At 37.8% G+C, this 12,560-nt stretch overlaps 1 long non-coding RNA gene across 1 annotated transcript; it reads right to left on the reverse strand.

Moving 5' to 3' along the window:
• Positions 1–364: 364 nt before the first annotated feature.
• LOC142176588 (uncharacterized) lies at positions 365–9,287 on the reverse strand. Its single transcript, XR_012705274.1, has 2 exons — positions 2,999–9,287; positions 365–723 (listed from the first exon to the last, which is right to left on the reverse strand). It is a non-coding gene; the product is annotated as an uncharacterized LOC142176588 (long non-coding RNA).
• Positions 9,288–12,560: the final 3,273 nt, after the last annotated feature.

Below are 12,560 nucleotides of genomic sequence, written 5' to 3' on the forward strand. Positions count from 1 at the left end.
ATTTTTTGGGCCAAAACCAGCTCTTGGCTAGGTTTTGGGATTTGAGATTTGGGTTTTCGGAATTTGCCAAAATGTAGATAAAATCTATGGCCAAATATGTATTTGCCAATAAATAATCTAAATATATTTTGGCAAAATCTATGGCCAAACAGGCCCTTAAATTCTTCATATTGTCAACTTTCAACAAATAGCGTTGTATTCTTATAGGAACCTCCGAAACCAAATCCGAACATACATACAAGTCCAAAGTTATCATACGAGCATATAGGAATAATCAAACCCCGATTCAAGTCCATTTACCCAAAAGTCAACCCTTGATCAACTCTTCCAACTTAAAGCTTCTAAAATGAGAATTATTCTTCCAAATCAATCTCGATCCGCTTGAAAAACGAAACCAACCATACATGCAAGTCATAATACATAATATGAAGCTACTCAAAGTCACAAACCACCAAATAGAATGTTAAAGCTCAAAACGACCGATCACGTCGCTATAGTAATCATTTAAACTTTAATGGTATTTTGTATAATTTTCCCATTAAGATAAGGATGTGAAATCATCATGATACTTGTTAGTTAGTGGATGAAATTACCGTAGCTCCCAGCCTTCAAATTTGCGTGAGTTATCTCCGAACATGACTGCTATTTAATATTTGTCCTCGTTATAGAATATCTTGCAAAAATAAAGCTTCTCTTAATTTATGGGTAAGACATCTGCTGTAGCTGCAAAACACATGTAAATACTCAATAGAACTGTTCTAAGGATTGCTCAAGAAGGTAAAGAACACCTTAAAATTGATTATGGCTCGCTTTCCAGAGGAAGATGCAAGTGGCTAGTAATACCATGACTAAGTAACAGACTAGCTTATACTAGTAAATAAAATATGCCAGTTTCTCAGAAGTAGTGAACGATGTTAGACCTTCTTAATCTAATCATGTACATTCAAATATTAATGATAATGACTTAGAATTGTAGTTTAGCCGCTTAAGACTCTTTTGGCTTATCTCTAGTAATAACTTTCGATTATTAGGACTCTTGGGTTGTCTCCTGTACATTGTACTATATAAGCTACATGAAATGAAGAATGCAAGTGTGGGCTTCCAACTACAGAATTCTACTATGTATTAAGTTTAACATGGTATCGGACAAAGCCGGGTGTATACGCTGGAAATCGGGGTTGCCCGATTTATCCTTTGATCAAAAGAGAGATACCACGTCGAAAGGTCAGGACGTCGAGTTAAGGATCAGAGTTTCTTTCCAAGATCGAGGTCGACATCACTAACCGAGGTCAGAAGAGGGCATACTTCGAAATGATGCCGGTATGATTCGATAACGGAAAGGGCGAGATATCTGCAACGGATCGAAGATCGTGGCATGAATTTCGGAATGGATTGATCTCCGGCGGTTAATCAGTTGTCATATATGATTTCTTATTGTAATTAGAAGTGTACCTTATTTAGGACTCTCTTATTATATAAAGAGGGATCCGATTCATTTGTAATCATTATTGTTCACTGAGAAGAATATATATACTCATTACTTTCTTGCTATTTCACTTACTGTTCGTTAGAGTTGCTTTAACATTTGCTATTCCTATTATCACACCCCGAGACTACCACAAGTCGAGATCAAAATTTGGCTAGCATAATGGTTTGATTTATTTTTTTCTCTAATTTATTTATTTAATTCTTAGTTTATCAATTGGTATTGGATTGAATCACATATCCTTAAAACCACAATATAAGTTTAATTGTTAATCAAATTTTAGGGTAAACAGTTGGCGTCCACCATGGGGCTAAGGTTAATAGTGATTGTTAAGTGTTTTCACGCTTGTTTTTTTCAAGTATTTTTTTTCAGGTTAAAACATGTCAAACTCACAAAACGCACTCGCACATGGTGATAATGGCCTCAGATTTTGTCACACCCCTTTTTTAACAAAACTCTCACTAAACCCTCCTAAATTAATAAAAAGATTTAGTAAAAGCTTGAAACAAGGTTTTCAATTTGAAAAGTAACAAAATTGTGTGTTCAAAAGGATTAGCTTAGAGTCGCCACCTGACATTTGATTTCGGTGTGTCAGGTCACCGTTTGTCCAAAAGTAATAATTTTCCTTTCAAAACACTTTGAACTCTAAAACTAAGTCTACACCAGAGATTTGGGTAAGGGGGTTCATTTTACTCTGGGAGAAGGTGTTAGGAACTCCCCAAGTCCCGTGAAGGTCACGGTTGCGTACTCGATCTAATTGCCTTTTAAAATGTTTGAATTGAGGCGAAATCACAAAAAAAAAAGAGGAAAATAAACACAAAAGAGGCTCGAGGTCGTCCCCAACTAAAATAGAGAAAACAAAAATGAAAATAAAATAAAATAAAATACTACAAGTTTATACTTTTGGCCTCCATTTACATTCACTTCGGAGCATACCCCGGATAAAAATATATACAAAGTCAACGGGGCATTCCTGGATAAATTTAACTAAGGGAACGATCTCTCGCCTCAAAACTACAAAATCCTAAGGCTTGCTTACCTAAGTGTTGCCGACCTAAGTATGCTCCTACCGATAAATTAGTAAATAGATCTACGCAAGTGAAAAGTTTAGAACACCGACAACTTATGTTTTACCTCATTCCGTAACTTTAGATCCAGTCTTAATTTAAAGCACATCTCCAAAGATTATCCTCTTAAACACAACAACTAGCAGTCAGATTTGTCCAAATTCACAAATGTCCGCTAATAAACATATTTGACATTGGCTATAGGATTCAAATAATCTCAAGTGACTAAACATGGATCAACTTCTTGAAACAGTACGTGCCCATGAGAGACCAAGCAATGAGAACAAACATGAACACATATTCAAATCATTAATATGATTCCTAAACCAAACACATTCAAATCACTAATTATATAACACAGATTAAATGCAATCTAAACCAAAGCTCCATATCATATTTTTATATCACAAAATTAAAAAAGTTATAAGAGAACGAAGAGATGGACCTTTCGACAACGGAACGGGAACCGCGACTAGCGATGCCAAACGGAACACCTATCGACCTCGACTCTCCACCGATGACTGAAGTTGACAACTGTTGCTGCCGGAATTTCCACTTCGAACCCAAAATCGTTACCAATCAAAGACTGAATAATGACAAACCAAGCTCTAAAAAAGGTGACGTGAGTTCTTTAGCTACTTAAGAGTCGTTGTTGCTAGTTTTCGATGATTTGGCGGCCATTGGTGCTATTTTCGGTGAGTCCGGTGGTGGAGGAACAACAGCCGATCTACTGTGAAGGTGAAGGAGAAGAAGCAGGGGTGTGCTGGTGTGAGACGAAGGAGCAGAAGGTGGTCGGTGACAGCTGAAGGTGGCATGGATGCTGGTCGGCTATGGTGTTTTAGAGATCAGAGGTTGGGAAGCCAGGGGAGACTCTTGTCTTCATGAAGAAGAAGCTAGCGCCATTGGAGAAGATGACTGGAGAAGCAGCGATTTGGGTGGCTCTGTTGATGTCTTCAATTATGGTTCTAGGTTTTTTTTGTTCTTTTTAATGAAGAAGATGGCAGCCCTCTCTTTCTAGGTCTAGGTTTTTTTTTTCTTGTATATTATCTTAAAATGGGTGTTTAGGTTTGGGCTTTTGAGTTAATGGGCTAAGGGATTGGTTTAATTGGGCTACAAGCAAGACTAAATTGGTCCAAAAACTAATTCTATTATCTCCTCCTTTTTGTATATAAAAATAATGTAGCAAACAAGATAACTATTAAAAATACTAATTAATCTTACTTAAGAACATAACTATTAAAATAATACTAACCGTTTAAAACTAATGAAACTATTTTTTTCTAATTTTTATTTATGTGATAAAAAATAATGTAAAAGAGTCAAAATTAGTTAAAATAACTATATTAGGCCTAAACTAAGTATTTAAGTGCTAAAATATGTAAAATCTTGGGGAGGGTCAAAATCACATGTCTACAGCTACCCCTTTTTGACTGGAAATGCGAAGTATTTTCAGACAAAGAACGACTAGACAGGTTTTTTGACCCGACCCATATTTAGAAAGCCCAAAAACTAAGAGAAAGGAAGAGAATGTTACAGAGCCCTGGTATCTGAGTTGCCTACATATCCTTGGCTATAGAGGAATCAGGCCACGTGTAGTTCATAAGTGAGAAGGACGATGGAGTACCGAGGTGGAGAGTCGAGTGAAGTGTCGTCGAGGTTCCGGTCCGCGGTTCCTGCCGTCATATCAAAAATAAAAGGAAAAATTATAGTAAAGTAAAAGAAAAATACAAGATCCTATCTAATTCTTGTCTTGAATCTTCCTTGAATCTCTATTTGATCTTCAACATGAGACTGAAAAATGGACCCTGTTCTTCAGGCGGGCTCCTGATGCTTCTTGCATTTGCGAATTGAAAGTAACTCTGAAATGAATTCCCTAATTCTCTAGGTGGGCGTCTGCTAATGACTTAACTTGAAATGAATTCCCTCGTTATCCAGGTGGGTGCCTGATTACCAAAACTTGAATTGTGTTCCCTCGTTATCCAGGTGGGCGCCTGATTACCAAAACTTGAATTGTATTCCCTCGTTATCCAGGTGGGCGCCTGATTACCAAAACTTGAATTGTATTCCCTCGTTATCCAGGTGGGCGTCTGATTGCCAAAACTTAAATTGTATTCCCTCGTTATCCAAGTGGGCGCCTGATTACCAAAAACTCGAATTGTATTCCCTCGTTATCCAGGTGGGTGCCTGATTACCAAACTTGAATTGTATTCCCTCGTTATCCAGGTGGGTGCCTGATTACCAAAACTTGAATTGTATTCCCTCGTTATCCAGGTGGGCATTTGAATTGTATTCCCTCATTACCTAGGTGGGCGCCTGATTACCAAAACTTGAATTGTATTCCCTCGTATCCAGGTGGGCGCCTGATTACCAAAAACTTGAATTGTATTCACTCGTTATCCAGGTGGATGCCTGATTACCAAAGCTTGAATTGTATTCCCTTGTTATCCAGGTGGCGCCTGATTACCAAAACTTGAATTGTATTCCTTCGTTATTCAGGTGGGCGCTTGATTACCAAAACTTGAATAGAATTCCCTCATTATCCAGGTGCACGCCTGATTACCAAAAACTTGAATTGTATTACCTCGTTATCCACGTGGGTGCCTAATTACAAAAAACTTGAAATGTATTCCCTCGTTATCCAGGTGGGCGCCTGATATTACAACAAAACAGAAAAAAAAATTCTGCCCCAGTTTGGAATCTGGGCACATCAGTGAGTGTTGATCGAATCATGTTACCTTAAAGAGGTCTAAGAATTTAAAAGCTAAATCCCATTATTCAAGAGGGCCCTGAAAACTTCAAATTAAATCTCATCTTAAGAGTGACAACTTTAAAGCTAAATTATATTTTCTTACACTAAAACTTAAAACTAAGTCCCATTATCCATGAGGGTCCTGAAAAACTAAATCTCATTATTCAGGAGGGTCCTGAAAACTTATAAACTAAATCTCATTATCTAGGAAGGTCCTAAAAACTTTTAAAATTAAATCTCATTATCCAGTAGGGTCCTGAAAACTTTCAAAATTAAATCCCATTATCCAGGAGGGTCCTGAGAGCTTTTAAAAATTAAATCCCATTATCCAGGAGGGTCCTGAGAGCCGAGAATGAACTTACCTGAGCCATGCTCTCGTCTTGGAGGATTCTGAACAGAATTTCTTGCCCCTGAACCATGCCTTTTCATGGGAGGTCCCTGTGGTTAACAAACTTTCTTGCCCCTGTTTTAGACGAATAAAATTTTGTTAGTTTGAAAATGTGGTGGTTAGTTTGTGGCCTTGACCTTGAAGGTAGATGCTTCTACACTTTCCAAGATAACTTTGATTTCAACTTGAACGACCTTGATTGTTATCGATTATCCATTTCCTTTCAACCCTTATCACAAAAAAAAACACCTCTGCTCCATTCGATCTCAATATTCTCTATCTGTTGCATTTTGCTCATGAATTGACATTTACCGAACCCTTGCATTTCATATGAATCCCAAAGCATGTTGATTGTTACCAACTCAGTGCGCATACTGTCCTTTCCTGACTTATGCCACTTTTATGTGCTAGCCAAACTCCGCTTTATGCATTTGGAAAGCTGGTGGCAGATTTTGAAGTCATTTCTTACTTGTTCTAACAAAACAGACTCCAGAGGACTTAAACAAAGCAAGAAGAACATAGTTAAGGGGACAAGAGATAACATCTAACAAGAAAATCACTGAGTAGGGACTTATCAGATATATATACCAACTCTAATGACCGTGACATGCATTTTGGATTAAAGCGGCCTTCAACTAATGTTGTGCCTCTAAGTTGTGAAACTGGGCTTCAGTGCTCCAATTGTCCTATTTGATCCACAATTCTTAGTCGACTTGTAGTGCCCTGAAGGGTTTTCACCATCAAGCCTCTCATTTTGCTCTTTCTCTCAACTCACCATCGCCTTACGGTGCCCATAAGGTTTTCACCGATAAGACTCTCTCATTTTATCATTTTCTCTCTTTGTGTTGAGAACAAGGTATTACCCATGATACAAGAAGATAAGACTTTTACCACACACGTTATTTGACCTCCTCAAAGATTGGTCAGAAGGTCTTTCTTTGGACCGTAATGCAGTCTTTTGGACAGTGTTAGAAAGAAAGGGTGGCATGAAGGCTCAAAATAATTTAAGATGAAAAGGGTTCAAAATTACAACTTTTGGAATCAGATCTTTTGGCAAAATTAAAACTCCTGCCCCAGTTTCTTGGAGTTTGGGGATTTTTTTAAAATTTTTGCTTTGATGGAATTTCTAAGAAAAACTACCCCACTCTTGGCTTTGGGGATTATGAAATATTTTATTTGGTGCGACCGAACCGTAAGGCTGCCTATGTATCTTGTGGTGACAAGAATCAGGTCGAACGTAGTTCAAAAGACAAAGTTTATTTTTCTTTTCCTTCTCTCTTTTGATTTTCCTTTTTCCATTTTTCTCTTTTCTCTTTTTTTTTTCTTTTTCTCTTTTCCTTTTTTTTCTTCTTCTCTTTCTATTTCTATTTTCTTTTTCTAGTTCCTGACTCTATTTCTGATTCCAAAAGTGGGGCATGAAACAAAAATTAAGCTCAAAATGGGTTGCAAAGGATAAAAGTGTTTGGGGAGCAGAATAAAATGCCTTCGTCATACCAAACTTTAAAAATGCCTAGTACAAACATGCAGTTGAAGAGAAGCAAAGAAATCCAAACAAAAGTGCCAATGGGCAATACCTCTGTACCAATAATGATCCTTGCCAGTTCGAAGCAAACTTGATTCAAACTTATCTTGATGTTGAAGAATGCATTTCAGCACTGGTTGATCTACCTTAAACTGCTTGAGAGACATTCCCTTGTTGTATGCTCTCATCAACCTCTTGATTTTCCAGACTAACTGCCTCAGTTTCACTCAATTCAAGCTTCAGGTTCTCTCAGAATGAATGAATCTTTACTTATTTCCTCAAATGTCTCTTTTTATCATGTTCAAAATTGTGTCATTACTTCATGATTAAACTAACTTTCAAGACCAGGCTGAGAATTATGCGTGCATGTCATGTTACTAGAGTCAGGCTGAAAAGGACTATAAAAGGAAAATTAACCTAAACAAAGACTGACCAGAACTTATAGAAAATAGGAAATTTCATTAAACTGATGGTGAAAAGGATTTGAACAAAACAAACAAAATAGACATGGATTGCAACCCTAGAACAATCCTAAATAACACTAGACGAGTTACTACAACTAAACGAACTAGACAAAATAAGAAGAAGAAGGGTTTGAGCCAAAAGTCAATGTCCGGATTACAACCCTGAAATAACCCGGACAACAGAAATGACATCAAAATAAACCACCAAAACTCCTTCCTGGCTATGCAAGAAAGGAGTGTATTTCCAATTACCAAGCTCGACATCTTAGCCACCGGGTTGCACATCAAAATTACTGGGACCTTCACCAATTTCAATATCATTAACTTCAGTCAGCAAGTTCCCAAGAGGATTCTCATACTTCATGTCACCACGCATCCTCCCCACAAAGTGTGCATCATCATATGTAGGTAAAAGATTCTGTGCAATGTTCTGGGTGTCACTGTCTTGGACCATAATTATCCCTTCTTGAATTATTCTTTCTATCTCCCTTTTCAAATCATGACAATCTTCAATGTTATGCCCTTGGACATTAGAGTTCTACATGCACCGTATGGTAGGATCAAAACCTTTTGCATATGGGTCCAGAGTATAGCCGATGAGCGGCTCAATCAGGCCAGACTATTTTAACTTTTCAAACAAGCTTGTGTAGGATTCTCCGATTGGAGTGAAAAACTTTTCTCTTTGCTACTGCCTTCTCATTTTGTACTCCGGCCTTGGTTGGAACCTCTTTCAGGTAGGGGGTTTATATGCTTGTAGAGGTGGGTAAGACATTTGTGGATGCGGTGCAAGTTGTTTGCGGGTTTTGTGAGTGGGAAGCATATGGCAATGCATTGTGGATAAAGTACTGGGGAGGTAAGGTATGACTTCGAGGATTTTTTGGAGGAAAGTAGCATTGGTGAGGATTATCTGGAGTACAAGGATATTCATGAGGTCGGTATTGAGGCTGAAAGTGTTTAGCAGGAATGCCCACTAGATCATGTCGTTGGCGGGGCTCAACAACATCTTTTCTACCAATTGGATAACTGACCCGAGCAACTTGTTGGTTCCATCTGAACAAAAACATCCTGAAACTTTACTTGGGCCTCTTTCCTTGGGCATCGGGGACTTTGAACGCAGTCTCTCTAGAGGATCGAGGAAGAGTAGCTGGTGGAGGAGCTACAAAAATAGGAGCTGATGTCGGAGCAGGGTATGAGGTTGTTTTGTCTGGTAGAGCGTGGAAAATTTGGGAGGAAGTTCCAAGGTAATTGTGGTAAGGGGTAAAGCTCGGTGCGTGTTGAGGGGAAAGCTCGACGGTAGTGGGAACCTGGGCTTGTGATAGTGGTGGGATAGTTGCAGGGTTTTCAGCGTAGTTAGTGGGGAATGAAGGTAGAGGATTCCCCCTGATCCAAGACTGATGCATTTCTGCCATCTGTTGTTTCAACCTCTGGACCTCCTCTTTCAATTCAGATTACGACTTCTCAATCTCCCTCGACTGGTCAACAACTCTTGTGTCCAAGTCTTTGCTAGCCATGGGTACCTTGCTCTTTTGACCTTGTGTCACACAGATGACTCGCCAAAGTGCCACAAACTAACCACCCTCTGTTATGATAACAATGAAAGTAACAAAAGAGAGCAAAACAAAGCCAACAGGTTAGCGTTAGAGCATTTATCAGATAGAAATATCACATTGTGTGCAATGCCCCCTAATCACAGTTAACAGTACTAGAATGGCTTCGAGGGTACGAAAGTCATATGGCATCATCCCAATTTCACTCTTCTTGCCCCATTTCCTTCTTCATCTTCCTTTCTAACACTTCTTGGTTATTCATTTCTTTCCCCTCTTTTCTTTCTGATTATCGCTCTTTTATTTCCTCTCATTTCTCATGTCCCACAACTTCATTCTCTTTTTTTCTTCTTTTTATTTTAATATTATTTTTAAAAAAAAAATAATAATTCAATCGAACCCTATGTAGATTGCCTACGTATCATGTCCCTCATGAATCAGATCAAGCGTAGTTCTGAAAAAGTAATGGACAAAATAAATTAAGAAACAAAAATCTTTTTGGATTTTTCATTTATAATTTTTTTGGTTTTTCAAATACAAAATAGGAAGTACTATAACAAAAGACTCGACAATCTTAACTAGACTGACAGACTCGATACTACTGTACAAGACTAAAAATTAAAAAAAAAACATAAAATAGACTAAAAAATAAAAAGTTTCCTCAAGCAGCTCATGCATGCAATGGTCTTGACTAGAATGGTCCTAGGGTATTTGTCATGCTCAAACTCTTGCAAATTGATCCATACCTGAATGGTAAAAATAAGATCAAATAGAGTTAGTGACTTACGACACATGTGACGCCACGACACCTTCTATTGGACACATACAAGACATGATTAAGGCTATTTTTGTAAAATGACCTACGTGGCCAAGGATGATTGTTAGTGAAAACTCAACAAAGGTGACCTCAAAGACATGGAAATACATCACTAAGGCTTATATGGATTCAACTCCTGAACATCATGGCCCAAAATTAATTTGCAGAAATGACCCATTTGTAGAAATGGCCGATATGGCCAGAGGTGGCTAATAATGCGAACTCAATAAGGACGGTCCTTAAAGTAGTATGACACCGAGTTGTGTACTCAAGATCCTAAGACATGGGTAATTGAACCACTTTTGCGAAAATGAACTCATTTTGCAAGAATGGCCGATGTGGCCAAAAGTGGTCGGACATACAAATTCAACAGGAATGGACCTTAATACTGAGAGGACACCTTGATATGGGCTTAGGATACTAAGACATGGGTTAACAAGACATTTTGCAAAAATATCCCTATTTTGCAAAAACAACCGATGTGGCCAAACGTGGTTGGACATGCAAGATTTGGCTAAGATCCTATGTAGGTTGCCTACGTATCTCGCCCCGAAAGATGAAAATCAGGTATACGTAGTTTGGGATGATTGGATATGGGAGAAAACTTAGAAAATGACACTAATTTGGAAAAAAAATATATTTTTGTCTTTTTGAAAAATGATGAAAAATGTAAAATCTTTTTGGATTTTCTTTTTCTCTTTTTTTTTTGGAAAATAATGGAAAAGTGTAAAATCTTTTTTTTTTTTTTAAATTTTTTGGCTTTTCTTAAAAAAGTTGTAAAAGAAAAATATACTTGGACCCTACTTGCTTCAGTTTTCACCCTTCTTTCCCAAACATCGGTCCGCCAAATGACCTTTTACCCTCAAAGATGCAACATGTATCACATAGGGATGATTGAATGTCTTTTTGGGCCACGAGTCCATTTTTGACAAAATTTGGATAGGCTTCCAACAATGGGACACGGTGCCTGGGATCGAACCCTCCTAGGTTTAAATGATATGATGTACATAAGCATGACCTAAAGGCTGACTTACGGTTGGGGCTCACTAGACAAGGCAATTCCGGGCGACACGTGGTCGATGGCGGCTGCTCTAGCTGTCCGCCCACTCCACGCTCAAACGTACTCCAGAAGACTGGTTGCAGAAAGAAGACTCATGCTTATGATGAAAGTTTATAAAACAGTAACACATAAAGGAAAACTGTAAATAAATAAGCATCTAGCAAATAATAAAAAGGCATAAACAAAAATAAATTCAAATAAAGCAAAAAAAACACATAAAAACCTCAACCTAATATCCTAAAAGCCAACAAGATCAAGTACTAGCTCGAACCTGCAATTTTCCAGCAGAGTCGCCAGAGATGTCACACCCCTTTTTTAACAAAACTCTCACTAAACCCTCCTAAATTAATAAAAAGATTTAGTAAAAGCTTGAAAAAAGGTTTTCAATTTGAAAAGTGACAAAATTGTGTGTTCAAAAGGATTAACACAGAGTCGCCACCTGATATTTGATTTCGGTGTGTCAGGTCACCAGTTGTCCAAAAGTAATAATTTTCCTTTCAAAACACTTTAAACTCTAAAACTAAGTCTACACCAGAGATTTGGGTAAGGGGGTTCATTTGACTCGGGGAGAAGGTTTTAGGCACTCCCCAAGTTCCGTGAAGGTCATGGTTGCGTACTCGATCTAGTTGGCTTTTAAAATGTTCGAATTGAGGCGAAATCACACAAAAAAAGGAAAATAAACACGAAAGATGCTCGAGGTCGTCCCCACCTAAAATAAAGAAAAGAAAAATGAAAATAAAATAAAATACTAAGTGTTTATACTTTTGGCCTCCATTTACATTCACTTCGGGGCATACCCCGGATAAAAATATATACAAAGTCAACGGGGCATTCCCTGGATAAATTTAACTAAGGAAACGATCTCTCGCCTCAAAACTACAAAATCCTAAGGCTTGCCTATCCATGTATTGCCGGCCTAAGCATGCTCCGACCGATTAATTAGTAAATAGATCTACGCAAGTGAAAAATTTAGAACATTGACAACTTATGTTTTACCTCATTGCGTAACTTTAGATCCAATCTTATTTTAAAGCACATCTCCAAAGATTATCCTCTTAAACTCAACAACTAGTAGTCAGATTTGTCCAAATTCACAAATTTACGCTAACAAACATATTTTTCATAGGCTATAGGAATCAAATAATCTCAAGTGACTAAACATGGATCAACTTCTTGAAATAGTACGTGCCCATGAGAGACCAAGCAATGAGAACAAACATGAACACATATTCAAATCATTAATATGATTCCTAAACCAAGCACATTCAAATCACTAATTATATAACACAGATTAAATGCAATCTAAACCAAAGCTCCATATCATATTTTTATATCACAAAATGAAAGAAGTAATAAGAGAATGAAGAGATGGACCTTTCGACAATGGAACGGGAACCATGACTAGCGATGCCGAACGGAACACCTATCGACCTCGACTCTCCATCGATGACTGAAGTTGACAA

Source organism: Nicotiana tabacum, chromosome 22 (assembly GCF_000715075.1).
Source record: "Nicotiana tabacum cultivar K326 chromosome 22, ASM71507v2, whole genome shotgun sequence".
Classification (NCBI taxonomy): Eukaryota; Viridiplantae; Streptophyta; class Magnoliopsida; order Solanales; family Solanaceae; genus Nicotiana; species Nicotiana tabacum.